At 33.2% G+C, this 15,325-nt stretch overlaps 1 long non-coding RNA gene across 1 annotated transcript; it reads right to left on the reverse strand.

Moving 5' to 3' along the window:
• Positions 1–12,123: 12,123 nt before the first annotated feature.
• Positions 12,124–14,551, reverse strand: LOC143043884 (uncharacterized). Its single transcript, XR_012968589.1, has 3 exons — positions 14,369–14,551; positions 13,107–13,310; positions 12,124–12,448 (listed from the first exon to the last, which is right to left on the reverse strand). It is a non-coding gene; the product is annotated as an uncharacterized LOC143043884 (long non-coding RNA).
• Between the last annotated feature and the right edge of the window lie 774 nt (positions 14,552–15,325).

The following is a 15,325-nucleotide window of genomic DNA, read 5'->3' on the forward strand; positions in this document are numbered from 1 at the left end:
GTACTGCATCCAGATTTGAATTCTTTCTTTCCTAAAATTAATGTTTCCTGTTTTTCTTTTTCCATTACCTGTCTTGCCAAGTAACACTATACGCATCCTTATGTGCTAAGTGCATGTTTTCAAATGGAAATTGCGCCATTTTCAAATGTATTTATCTGAAAAAGAACATTAATGTAAGAAATAAAGAAATAAATTATAACTAGAAAAATTACAGAAATAGTTCTCTTGGGCTGTGGTATTACTTCAAATGAAACACCCGTCCACTATAGGATGTAAGTAACTATATATCACTGTATGGTGTTCAACAAAAAGCAAAACCAATACCTCATAGTAAGCTTAAAAGAACTCGGCATGATAAATGTAAAAAACTCAAAAGAGAAAATTTAACATATGGCATAATAAAGATTTAATGCTGAAACGACAACCAATGGAGTACAGGTTCAGGACTGGGACAGAGGTGTCACATCTTAACATAGGAACAAACTATTAAACTTAGATAGGAAAGGTTTTACTCATCAGATAAAAACAAAGCACATAAAAACCCCATAAAAATAGAAATCTTAAGTTACAGATCTGAGATTACTCCAAGCTAGTGAAAGTTATTTAAAGCCAATAATTTCATCTCAGAAGACTTTTCAATCGGTACATTTTTTTTCTCTGAATTTTTATGCTAAACGTATTCACAGCTTTGTTGGACTCAAAGCGGCTTGAAGCTTGTCATACCGGTTTTGTATTACCAATTGCACAATCAGATAGTATGATAATTGGGTATCATTAGCTGCATACGTATGGGACTGAAAATTATGCGGCGTTTTTGCCATCATTCATAAATTGAACGTCAACCGACCATTCATCAGTGGTTTTTTTTTCAATTAAAAATAATTGAATCAAAATAATCATAAATTTTCGAAAATGACTTGCCGCTGTATAGCACTTTAAACAGTTTTAACAACTTTCAGGTATTTATGGACGCTCCATATTTTTTTTAAAACTAAGTCAAAGTGTTACCAAGCTGTATTTAAATAGCATACGTGGTTGGAATTTACATTCGTATTTTTAACTTCATTGACAAAGTTGGATTATAAACTGCTATATTTAAACTTTTTCAACTGCTATATTTAAACTTTTGTATACCTTATGGAAAAATCGATTTATTTTTTTTGCAAAATTGCAAATTTTTAAAATAAAAGCTTTCAAAAATTGAAATAAGATCGATTTTCCATACTTAATTTTGGGAATTAGTTTTTACATATTATCGTTTGACAGAAAATTTTCAAATAATAATTTGGAAAATTGAAAATGGCTAAAAATAACATCGACCTCTACATAATAAGATGATACTTTTTTTGCTGTCAACTCGGAATGTAACTTTTTTTTTAAATTTTATACGCCGCCAATCTCAATTACGCAAAATTGCTGAAAAAAACTAAGAAATGTATACCCTTCTGTTCATGCATTTGCAAATCTGAAATCGTTGTCCTGATTTTGTCATACTTTTGATCCTGTTTAATTAAGATTTTTCCAAACTTTTGGTCTCAAGCATCATTGAAAAGACATTCATTGTCAATAAGTACACATGTGCAATAACATGATACCATTTAATTTTTATTAGGATATTTTCCTACTATGGCAATCCTATAATACTTAAACTGATACCATATGTTCATAAAAAAACTCATCATAGATACCAGGATTAAAATTTCATATTTACGCCAGACTCACGTTCAGTCTACAAATGACTCATCAGTGGCGCTCGAATAATTTTTTTTTTAAAAGACCAAATAAAGAACGACGGTGAAGAGCATTGAGGACCATTCTGTATTCGTTGAACATGTGTTTATGTTTACACAAAAATCACTCACCTGTTACAATTTAAGTTGTAGCGTTGTCATTGGCTTATCAAAATATCGATTTTCTGTCAAATCTGATTCGTTCAATGGCGGACGTAGGCGGTTATTATTATCACGTGACTTGTTGTTTTTTTGCACACGGCACCATCATGAAACACCTCCTCTGCTCCATATATATGTATGGTAACATTTCCCATAGAGGCATTTTGAAACATTGAAAATTTGGAAGAGTTTTATGATCATTATTACTCCAGGTTTGTTGTACTATAAAATGATTCATAATTGTCAATGGCATTCCCCACAAAAGTTCCCGTAAATTTTGACGTCGAAATAAAAAATATCTGACGTCACAATGGAAAAGTAAACAACCGATACCGGAAACACCGGAAGTAACTTGCACGAGAGGCACTATTATGGGTTTTGTGCACGAGATGCACCTGATATGGGTTATCAGCCCGGGTGGGAAATTATGGCTTGTGTACTTCCGCTCATTACACATATGCAAAAGCTATCATATCAATGCTAAATATATGATAAATAGAGAATAATACATGGCAAAATCCGTATCATATGTCGTATCATCCCGAGACATCAATATCAGCCCAAGGGCCTTTAGGCCCGAGGGATGATATTGGTCGAGGGTTATACGGCATGTGATACGGATTTTGCCATGTATTATACGCTTTATCATATATTTCAACAGAAGAGTATTATATTATATGAACTGTTTTCTGATCCCGATAGATTAGCACTGGGTTACCTTCAGTTCTGCTTTTGTCTTGGTTCAAAGCCTTAAAATAACTGCTTATACAAAGCACCTGGGTTACCTTACCATTTGCCTGCTGCTGTTTTAAAAATATTTTGTTTATTATTGTATTTATTTGAGTGTTTTGTATTTTTTATAGTTGCATTTAGTGTGCCAAAAAAATATGCAAACTTGATGTTCGTGACGTCACATACAATATGAAAACTTGACGTTCGTGACGTTACATACCAAACAATGACGTCATTAAAAAAATGACCTATTTTGAGGAAATTTTTTCTTAAGCAAAAAAAAAAAACAAAAAACTTTATGTAAAAAAAAAAAAAAAAAAAAGGTATGCGATACGGGTTTTACCATGCGATACGGGGTATGCGATACAGGGTAGGTGATACAGACTGGAAAAACAACCTTTATTAGATATACAAAATAGCTGTATTTTGTACTAAATATATGATAAATGTATATAATAAAGTGTATATGATATGGCTTTATCAATATCTCACACCGTATCAACCCTCAACCAATATAATCCCTCGAGCAGAGCTCTTGGGATTATATTAGTGTCTCGGGTTGATACGGATGCGATATTGAAAACGCCATATGATATTCTCTATTTAACATACCATTCCGTCAGGTAAAGACGTTGGACATACCTTCCCGTCAGGTAAAAACGTTTGACATACCGTTCCGTCTGGTAAAAATCTTTTACGTACCGTTCCGTCAGGTAAAAAAGTTTACATACCATCCCGTCACGTAAAAATGTTTAACATACCATCCCGTCAGGCAAAAACGTTTAACATACCGTTCCGTCTGTTAAAAAATTTTACGTACCGTTACGTCAGGTAAAAAAAGGTTGACATACCGTCCCGTCGAGTAAAGACGTTTGACATACCGTCCCGTCAGATAAAAACGTTTGACATACCGTACCGTCAGGGAAAAAAGTTTAAAATACTGTTCCTTCAGATAAAAAAGTATACATACTGTCCTGTCAATTTCAATTACTGTGGATTCATTTATTAAAGTGGAAAATTATTTTAGTAAATTAATTGAGAATAATATTTTCCTGGAAAAGGAGTTTCGAATATGACTTTATTTACTTTCTTTATTATCAAAATTCACTGCTAACCTTTATCCCGAAATCAGCGATTGGTCATTTGCATATCACTTTGTATTTGGGTAATGTTGTTGAAAATGTTAAATTAGCCAGTTTCAACGTAGCAAGCAAGCATGGTGAAAAAAGGCGGATAAGACTCGAATGAGATTGTTGTTGATAATTTTGACGTCATGTCAAACCTATAATCTGTATGACGTCATTTCAAACCTCCTTATCTGTATGACGTCATGTCACATAAAAAAACATCTACTTGAGGTATATGTATATAATAAAGTGTATATGATATATGGCCTTTTCAATATCACACATCGTATCAACCCTCAACCAATATAATCCCTCGAGTAGAGCTCTTGGGATTATATTGGTGTCTCGGGTTGATACGGATGCGATATTGAAAACGCCATATGATATTCTCTATTTAACATACCATCCCGTCAGGTAAAGACGTTGGACATACCTTCCCGTCAGGTAAAAACGTTTGACATACCGTTCCGTCTGGTAAAAATCTTTTACGTACCGTTCCGTCAGGTAAAAAAGGTTTACATACCATCCCGTCACGTAAAAATGTTTAACATACCATCCCGTCGAGTAAAGACGTTTGACATACCGTCCCGTCAGATAAAAATGTTTGACATACCGTCCCGTTAGGGAAAAAAGTTTAAAATACTGTTCCGTCAGATAAAAAAGTATACATACTGTCCTGTCAATTTCAATTACTGTGGATTCATTTATTAAAGTGGAAAATTATTTTCGTAAATTAATTGAGAATTATATTTTCCTGGAAAAGGAGTTTCGAATATGACTTTATTTACTTTCTTTATTATCAAAATTCACTGTTAACCTTTATCCCGAAATCAGCGATTGGTCATTTGGATATCACGTTGTATTTGGGTAATGTTGTTGAAAATGTTAAATTAGCCAGTTTCAACGTAGCAAGCAAGCATGGTGAAAAAAGGTGGATAAGACTCGAATGAGATTGTTGTTGATAATTTTGAATGCAATGATATAGAAAATGGAGGAATTAAAATTTTTACTTATATTGATGGACGCTTTTATTCGTACTAAATAGTGGAGTGACAGATCAAGAAAAAGGTGCTTATTTTCCGACTTTTATTATTCGTACTAAATAGTGGAGTGACATATCAAGAAAAAGGTGCTAATTTTCCGACTTTTATTATTCGTACTTAATAGTGGAGTGACAGACCAAGAAAAAGGTGCTTATTTTGCAACTTTAATGGACCGGCATACCTGCAGGCTAAAAACGATTTTTTGCAAATCCAATACCTTAAGCTTAATTTTTTTGCCCGCTCGTAGACATTTTTTGCGGTGCAGTTTTTTTTTATCAATTTGTTTATTCAAAATGAAAAATTAGAATTCCCTAAAAAGATAATTTTGTCTATTTTCACTCAGTTTAACGAAAGCATATTCTGTATTATTTTAACGAAGTGGTTACAACATTTGGAAATTTAGATTACATTGATATTTTCATGATTTTCCTAATTAACATGTTTTAAACTTCCTAATGTAAAGTTTCGGAGCCATTCCAAGTCAGTATTTCTTATAGATTAACTTTAATGAGGATTTTTAACTTTGCATTATAGTTCAATGAATATGGACCTCCTCGTTATTCTGATATTCATTGAAAGATTGTAGTAATGTTTCTAAACTTCTTGTCGACAAACTGCGAAAAGTCCTGGCAATAACAGAATGCATACTTGCTTTAAACATAAACATAAACATGTTAACCCCATTTCATCTTGCTTTGGTATTACAATAACACCATGAGTTTGGCTCTAAAAAAATTATAGAAATTTTAAACTCTCATGGTTTTTGTGCATCCTATTCTGAAGTACGTCGATATTGGACTACTTAGTAGTTTAGCAAATTTGGAAATAGACAGAATCCAAAACATGTCCTATTACCTTATGTTATTGCTCTATTTAGAAAAGGTGGTCGTATTATATAGGAGGGGGCAAAAAAATATTGACTTAAATGCTGAGATAATCGATGGTAAACATACATTTCACTCCATGGCTAGAGAGTTGTATTTCAGTATCAGAACGAATCATCAAACGCCCAAATAACGGGTACTAGAAAGATCTTTGAAGTTGAATGATTCAAATACCAATCTTATGGCATGTTTACAAGTCAACAGAACGGTATGTACCTCCTCGATATTCTGATGTTTATGGTAAAATTGTGTGGGTTGTTTCATGGAAAACCGAGATATATATGTCCTGTCTTTAGTATTTCTGACACTTCTTCCAACAAAACTTAGATTCGATTCCATTTTCTGCAGAAAGCACTGAATAAATTGTTCCATTTTGGACCGGTTCTTACAAAAGGCTCAATCTGAAATTTCGTTTGTACCCTATGCTTCGTTTATAGATGCCAAGCCTTGCGACATGTCAATAGTATTTACAACTATGAAACATTGGTTAGATATGTCAAAACGTGCTGGTCAACAATATATATTGCAAACATTTTACAATTAATTGTATGTTATTGCCAAAATTTAAAATGGTCTATGCCAGACGTGTTCATGGATTCACTTGGGTATATGCGGCTCTCGTGGCTCTTTTGTTTAATTTAAAAGCATTCTTCAAGTGGTGTAAAGACGAAAATCGTGTAATGAATATTGAACCAAACATATGCAAGACGTTCTTTGACGGTGACAGTTCATTTGCTGAAACACCCAAAAGCACTGAAGGTATTGAACATTTTTTTCTAATTTAAAAGAACATATGTTGCTATTGTTTGAAGGATTCAGAATACCTTCTTGTAAAATTTCACCAACCTTCGCATTTTGGGATATGTTTCTTCGTGCAGTTGAGATATTGTTACAGAAAATAACGGCTTAACGAAATGGGTTGTGGCTTTTACATTTGAAAATGGTAGCTGCAATGTTGAGATGCTTTTTCATTACCAATTGGACGAACTATGCTAGGTGGACACCAGCCTACATATCGGATATGTTGAATCTATCTGAAACGGTAAAATCTGTCTTTATGTTAGGTGAGTTTTCAATCAGACATAAACATGGAGCCTTAAATAGTATCTGGAGAGATATGACCACAGAGAAAACTATTATTAAAGATTCCAAAGGTTGTAGAGGCATCATAGGACTGTCAAGGGGAAAAAACCGCTTTACTTGGATGGATGCTTACAAGACACATCCTTGCGCATTTTAGTTCTGAAATGAGACCAAGATCGTGATAAGCCACAGATGCAGAAATTGAACACGAAGAAAACAAGCTAACGGCAATGAATAGAGACAAGAAGAATGTCTCTGATTTGATAGGGTGTATGCATTCAAATATGACCGATCCATTTAACGTTGCCGATCATTTTTAGTCATTGATAAATATTTCTACAGAAATGAAAGCCTCAATGAATGTTTAGGATTCTATTCTTAAATCTCTTGAACGTGGCAACCAGATGATTTAATCTTTTGTGGAAGGCTTTTCTAATGAGTCTGAAACCCATGTCTTCTACAGTCCTATGTCTCAATACTTTCGATAATACAACCAAGACCTCAAAAATCAAGTTTAAATCAGGTGACTTTCTTAAGGCACAAATAAACCCAGTAAAATTAGTTCGTCGTGCTTAAGTTCTTGCTAATATTCGTGAGAATGTGACTGTAGTCATCATATTGACATATCCTATTGATCCCATACCTTCAGCTCTGTTCCATAACGATGGTTCCATGTGAAAATGTTGTAAATCTGATATAATTCACCTCCTTGAAGAGGAAAATTGTTCTTCTTTCAATTTTCCATGTTAGGACAAAATTTATCAAAGGTACCAGGCTTATAACTTGATACACCAGACGCGCGTTTCGTCTATATTATACTCATCAGTGACGCTCAGATCAAAATAGTTAGAAAGCCAATCTAGTATAAAGTTGATGAGTATTTAGGACCAAAATTAAAAAAAAGTTGTGCCAAATACGACTGAAGTAATCCATGCCTAGGATAAGAAAATCCTTAGTATTTTGCAAACAGTAAATTATACAAATGACCATATATAATTATAATTGATATATTTTAATGTCAACACCGAAGTGCTGAATACTAGGCTGGTGATACCCTCCTCCGGTAAGTTTTCAAACGGGAGATCAGGAATAGCCGTTAATATTGGAATTCATTTATCGCCTCATTGTATGATCCGAAGGGAAAGTTCAGGTATCTTCATAATGATCTAAAATACGCTAAGCGTGGAATTTGCCGCCTCAAAGAATGCCTGTCTCGTGAAAATTCCCCCATGTGAAAACACGTTTTTACAGCACATCCCACTAGCAATGCTTCAAAACCAGTGGTCATACTTTCCAAAGACTATGGTTGGCAAGAGGGTAAAAACGGTTTGCTCTCGGTTTTCTTTGAGGGACCTATGTCAGTAGATTTCCTTCAAGACCTTGTATGTACGTATACGGGCTAGAAAAACACCTTGCAATAACAACTGTGTATGCAACCAACAGAAATCCGCGAATACAAATATTTATTCACGTGAAGGGTCTGATGGTTGTAGAAATTATTCAACTCACCGAGCAATATTGGAAGAAGACGACAATGAAATCGATGACTGATGTCAGGTTTTCGAAAGTCGTCATGCCCCTTTTTTTTGTTAAAAATTAAAATAGCCATACAACCACTCTTTCTGGGGGGTGGGGCGGGGGGGGTCCATGTGTGCTTTTGTAAGACAAAGGCACATACAACCTAAAGACTTAATAGAGCTAGAATATATCCTGAAACATTCGTCCATCATTAAACTCATTTGATTTAAAAACTCAATCACCAACCTTTAACCTTATTTAAACAAAAATTGCACCATGTTTCAATTCTACGACTAGGCAATAATTAGAGAATAAACATTTCTCTTTCAAAAAAGTCATTATTTGGACTCCAGGTAGGGTGGTCCATTAAAGTTGAAAAAATGTTGGCTTGGTCACTCCACTAAAAGACCTTCTTGGAAAGAAAGCCTTAAAAAGCAGCGTTCCCACATGTATTATTTTTCATGGCAAAAAAATGTAAAAAGGAGCATGTTTGTTAAAACAAATCTTCATATATCAAATATAAATACAAGTTGTACTAATCTGAGAAAAATATAACTGTCTTTTTAACGCTCTCGTCGGTATCATTTTGTTTCATATCTTAATAAGATCTATATTTTGAAGGGTATAATGTTAACTGCAGGGTCACCATATTTAAAATTTTAGGCTTGGCTTTTTAAAGATACTGATCGTCCGTTATTGGATAGAACATGATGGACCCCGCTGTTCGTATATGCGTATATAATTATCACGATTAATGTTTTTGATTTGATCCCTAAGATCCTTTAACTGGCTTTCATAACCTTTCCTCACTTCAGCTTCGACGTCTTGCAGTAGGACAACCGGATGTGCCTTTTTGGCCAAAATGTGATTCGGCGGCGCTCAGTAGTCCTACGCCGAATATTGGACTTTTTTGCGTCGGCCGACGTCAGCTGAAAAATGGCGCGCTTTTGTAAAAACATTTCATTCGTTTACAGCAAAGTACCGGCGGTAAATGCTGTTGATTGTAAGCACATTTATAAGAGAAAAATATATGAGTTTACTTATTATTTACATGTTTGAACAAAAAAATAAAAGAAAATCTTATTTTTTCACATCTGAACATAGAATTTCGGATTTCGATATTCTGCACTGTAGAATTAAATAGCGATATTAAAAAGGGGTACAAAAAAAAGCCTATCCTTCAATTACCTTAAATTTTTTACATCGTAATTTCGCTAGTTTTTCAAATCGAAATCCGTAAAGAAAAGGGGTGTCCAAAGTAGGGCAAAAAATTGTACCCATTTTAAAGTAGGGGTCTAAGTTTTTGAAGGTTTTTCCCTGCATGGCCGGTAGAATTAGCAATTGGAAAAGATTCTGTTTTTAAAGTAAATATTCATTCAACGATCAAGAATAGCTGAATCCTTATATATGTAACCCCTATAAAAATATCAATATGTGTCAATAAATTGTAAAATTATAGATTTTTTTTCGAAAATGAAGAAGACGCCATTTTCGCCTATTTCTCTATTACGTCTATTGGTCTGCTATAATTATTAGATAATTCTAAAAAATCTCCGCCTCGATTTTTTTTATACTTTCATTTTATAATCTTTGGTACATAATGCAGATGTTATGAAAAAATTAGGCACTTCTATCGAGTAGAAATGGAGAACGGTCATCTTTATTTTGTATGTCCCCACTATGGGGGCGTGGTCATCCTTTCACCTTGATTCTGAAGTACACGATAGCTATTCATCTCTCGAAATTAATTATCAAATAAATATCATTGAAACAAAATGAATATATTTTAAGACATCAATAAATTTTAAGTGCTACTGATTTGTTTAACAGAATATGCCGGAATCGACCCCATCCGATGTTGTGTCAATACATAGTTCAACGTTGTCAATTTCCGGCGCCGAAAATGTCAACGTAAAATGTCATTAAAAGTTGGAATCTTTTCTTCTTTGTGTCAATTTGGTTTATCTTAATGTCAAGAAAGTCATGCAATATGTTGAATCCATATCAACGTTATACCAAAACAGGCCTTACTTGTTAAACTAACAGTTTGAGGCCTACATCATCACCATGAGATTGACTTGTTGACATCGTACTTGTAGTTGATCAAGATTCATTTCGTGCATGTTGTTACCAGGTTACCGGTCGCTGAGTTTTTAAAATGAACAACTTTTCTGTTTGGTCATATTGATTTCTTTCATAATTTTCCTTTCGTTCGTTAATACATTTATCGTTATGTGTTTTGTTTTGTTTCCTTTTTTTGGTCAAAAAGGGGGTTGGGGTGGGGGTGCTCTTTTAATTTTATCAAAGACATGCGTGATTTTTAGGGCCGGCTTATGGTTCTCAATTTCTGGTTTGCAGTTAAGGTTCAATATCTACTTGACTTTACTTATTTCAAATCTGCAGTTTCTTAGATCAATGATTATTTATAATTACTATATTAGTACTACAAATATATAGTAATATATCTTGCATAGGGGGAGGGGGTGACCATTTGCTTTTCTAGGTATGACTAGGTGGTGGGAATTCAAAGAGAATCCTGGTGTGTTTGTTTTAGTGCTAATATAAAAAAGAAGATGTGGTATGAGACAACTATCCACAAAAGACCAAAATGACACAAACATTAACAACTATAGGTCACTGTACGGCCTTCAACAATGAGTCTTTCAAACAATTGCTTGTCTGTCCTAGGTGCTTTACCTTTATATCCATTCAAAGGTACCTGTTCATTTTTTTTTTGTTATTTTGTTTACTGTAAATTATTTGAATGAAGTATGTAAAAGTTTGTTGCCAACTTTTTTAATAAACCGCATAAACCATAACATTGGGGATCTATAGGATTTTTTTCTAGATTGACTATTTATTAATTTGCATCATATGATTTTATTTCTAAATATATTTCACTATTGCATACAGACACAGAATATATTCCTTTTCAGGTCGTCTTGTGTCATGTTATTTAGGGGTCTTTTGTATATGTAGCTTACTATACGTTATTGGTTCTGCTAAAATAAATGTTGAAGGCTGATCATAAAATATTTCCATACACCAATATAGTTGACCAATTGCATATAGTATTAGAAAAAAGACCAAAACTACAAAACTTAACTTTGACCACTGAACCATGAAAATGAGGTCAAGGTTAGATGACACCTGCCAGCTAGATATGTTCACCTTACAATCATTCCATACACCAAATACAGTAGACCTATTGCATACAGAATAAGAGAAAAACAGACCAAAACTCAAAAACTTAACTATAACCACTGAACCAAGAAAATGAGGTCAGGTCAGATGACACCTGCCAGTTGTACATGTACACCTTACAGTTCTTCCATACACCAAATATCCTAGACCTATCTCTTATAGTATTTGAGATATGGACTTGACCACCAAAACTTAATCTTGTTCACTGATCCATGAAATGAGGTCGAGGTCAATTGAAAACTGCCTGACGGGCATGAGGACCCCGAAGATATGACATACCAAATATAGTTATCCTATAACTTATAATGAGAGAATATTTAATATTACAAAAAATCTTAACCTTTTTTTCAAGAAGTCACTGAACCATGAAAATGAGGTCTAGGACATTGGACATGTGACTGACGGAAACTTCTTAACATTAGGCATCTATATACCAAGGATGAAGCATCCAGGTCCTAAACCTTCTAAAATATAGAGCTTTTAAGTAATTATCTAACATCGCCGCCTTAGCAGCCGGATCACTGTCCCTTTGTCTAGCTTTCTGCAACAAAATTCGCAGGCTCAACAAAAATGAGGAATCTTATAAATTATACAACAGTGATATTCCTTTGAAATTTTTTTTTCATGAAAACAACTGAGACAATAATCTGAATTTTTTACTAAATATGGTGACATTTCACTGTCACTTATGCACATTTTAATGTTGATGAGTCTTGCATATTTCAAAATCCTCTTTTTACTACACATTGAGCCCATAGTCAGCTTAAGACTGAGTTAAGTTTCATTTATTCAAATCCTGCACAAGTTCAACAAAAATGTCTGCTAATAACTCTTGAACCACCTCGGTTACCATTCTGTACATGAATATATCTCTCATAACAAATTTCATATAAATTTTGCTGATTCCAGGTATCAAAATTTTCATCCTCCAGTAAAATTATTTTTCTGACAGGATGTGTTGTGTACTGAAAATCAAAAAAAATATTTTGTTATTATTAAATTAAGTTTGTTGATTCAATTGAAAAGTAATGATGAATGATAATTAAATTATATTATATTTCATTGTTATTGGCATCTTTGACCAAAATATGGTCTGCTTAAGTCATTCTCTTATCTGAAGAAAATGGTCAATTTTATTAAACCACTTCATTCTCATGGATATGATGCACATCAAGTAAGAGTTAATTCCCTTATATTGTTTTTTTATCTTTATAAATTAATTTTAAATTACAGTACCCTTCATTCTTGAAATTTGGTTTTACATCCAAATGAAACTATATTGAAATTATACAGCATAGATAATAGTATAAAATCTTTAAACTATTAAAAGTATACCATTTGGCCTTCAAGTCTGTGTATGATTTGACCTATAAATGTGCATTTCATAAATAAATAAAAACTATAAATTTTAACTTCCATTCCCAATTTATTCCATTGGCAATTTTCTTGTCTGACTGTTAAATGTAAGATATTTTCAGTCTATTTCCTTATCAAAATAGTTTTAATACATAATCATGAAAATGTCTTATCATGTTTTTGTTTCATATTTTAGGGATTGAAATCATAGCGCATTGTAAATAACCCACTGTTGTAACCCTGAACAGACACATTTGGATTACTTACCCTTAATATATTCTAGTCATATTATTTTGTATTAACAAAATAATTTTGCTTTAGACATTACTGGTTGTTGACTCTCTATTTGATTACTGTTTTCCTGCTGTATGTATATCAATCATACATGTGCATGTACTGCAATTGCTTTTGTTGATATATAAAAGTCCTCTGTTTTGAATTTTTGATTCATAGTGAACATCTTTCTCCATCCTGTATATATAAAGCAAATGTACATACAATTACTAAATAAGCTGAATATATACTAAATTATTCAAAGCAAAATTAAACTTTGCATTGTTATTATCAACACATGAATACAAATTTGCCAAATAAATTACCTAGAAAAAAACATATTTTCTTGCTCCAATGAAGACCCATTGGTGGCCGTCGACTGTTGTCTGCTCTTTGTTTGGGTTGCATCAACTTGCTGGTTCTTTGACATATTATCCATTTCCATTCTCAATTTTATATATTTATTATGTATTAGAAATTGTTATGCCTCTAGCATTTCTGCTCAAAACATAAAAGTTACAGGCAAATAAAACATACATGTATTATAATAGTGTACATAAATATCTAACATGTCAATTGTACAATGCAAACTGAAATTTTATACATTTTGGGGGCACTCACAACCTAGTTTTAATTTAAATTCATGAACCATCACTGTCATAACACCATTAATTGGATAATATTATGATATTAATGAAGTTGGGGTACATTTTTTTAAAGTAATTACTACAATGTATTGTCAATGGATTATCATTTCTAATTAGTTTGTATATATATATATATATATATATATATATGACTATAGCCTATAGGATTAATATAACTTGATGGATATAAAGAAATTGTACAGGCATATTAAATTTGTAACATATCCTGCCATTCCTGGTCATGGGGATACATGTTAATGCATGTGTAAGCTCCCTAATGGGTGGGTGATTCAGTGGTTAATTTCAATGAGTAAATTTCTTTTAAAATATGAGATATAAATTTAGAGAATGTTGACCAGTTTGAAAACGGATGTTGACAACTTGTGTGGGTGTAATATTTCCGGAAACAAGTGCGGATACCTAAGACCGAAATCCGAATATAATACACCAGTAAATAGTTGATTAAATACTAGTATATGTCAGAAAAGGAAATGATTTCAATTTTCATCTTTGATATAATTTTACACTTTATTTTTACCGTTTAAATCATTTCTTTGGATCCGACTTATTTGATAATAATTAACTAAAATATCTGGAATAAACATTTACCTTTTGTGTTGTTTAGCATAAAGTGTAAGCATCCAAGAATGGCATAAATGCAACTTTTCAGAGTGGAATGCCAAATCCAACGTCAAATAATGGCCGCCATTACGTGTTGACAACGTCGTCTAGTGAACCGTATCACTGAGCGCCGAAATCCTTACTCAGGCGCTTCCGGTTGTCCTACTGTTGTTTTAGTTTTTGTTGTACTGCAAGTATTTCTCGTTTCTTTTTATCCTCATCTTCGGCAATTTTTTCCTGGAGAAGTTTCTCTGCTTTCTCGTAGTCAGCATTTGTATAATGGGATCCTCCATTATCCTTCACCATTTTTTCAATGACATCTACCAACCTTTTAACTTGCTCGTCTGCTTGATTACCCTCTAAAGTATTGTCGAATGCAATGTACCGATTATTGCATTTTTGAAGAAATTCTTTTGGACATTTTACCAATGATTCAATAAACAAATCAATATTAGTAACCCCTTCATCACGTTTCCAATCATCAAGTCTTGTAAACAAGACTATCACATACTTCATCAAGGCCTCACCGAAATGGCTAACAAAATGATTGACAGTTTCTACATCTTCTCCAGTAAACCGCCCAATGGGCACACATAAGAGGATGGCATGTGGACCCGGTGTTGTAAGGTTAATACATCTTTTTATTTCTTCTTGAGTGCTTTTATTTTCTTTCTTTGTGTCAAACACCCCTGGTGTGTCCAACACTTTAATTTCCCGTTCAAATCTATTTGTAATCCTTAACTGGCACTTTTTTGTTATTGAATCACTTCTGCATCCGAATTTGAATTCCTTCTTTCCTATAATAACATTTCCAGTTACACTCTTTCCACTTCCCGTCTTTCCAAGTAACACTATACGCATTTCATCTTTAGGCGCGTGATCCATTTTTCAAATACCTCCGTCTGAAAGGATTAGAAATAAAAAAAATAATGTAAAAACTAGATA

This window comes from Mytilus galloprovincialis, chromosome 1 (assembly GCF_965363235.1).
Source record: "Mytilus galloprovincialis chromosome 1, xbMytGall1.hap1.1, whole genome shotgun sequence".
NCBI classification, from domain to species: domain Eukaryota; kingdom Metazoa; phylum Mollusca; class Bivalvia; order Mytilida; family Mytilidae; genus Mytilus; species Mytilus galloprovincialis.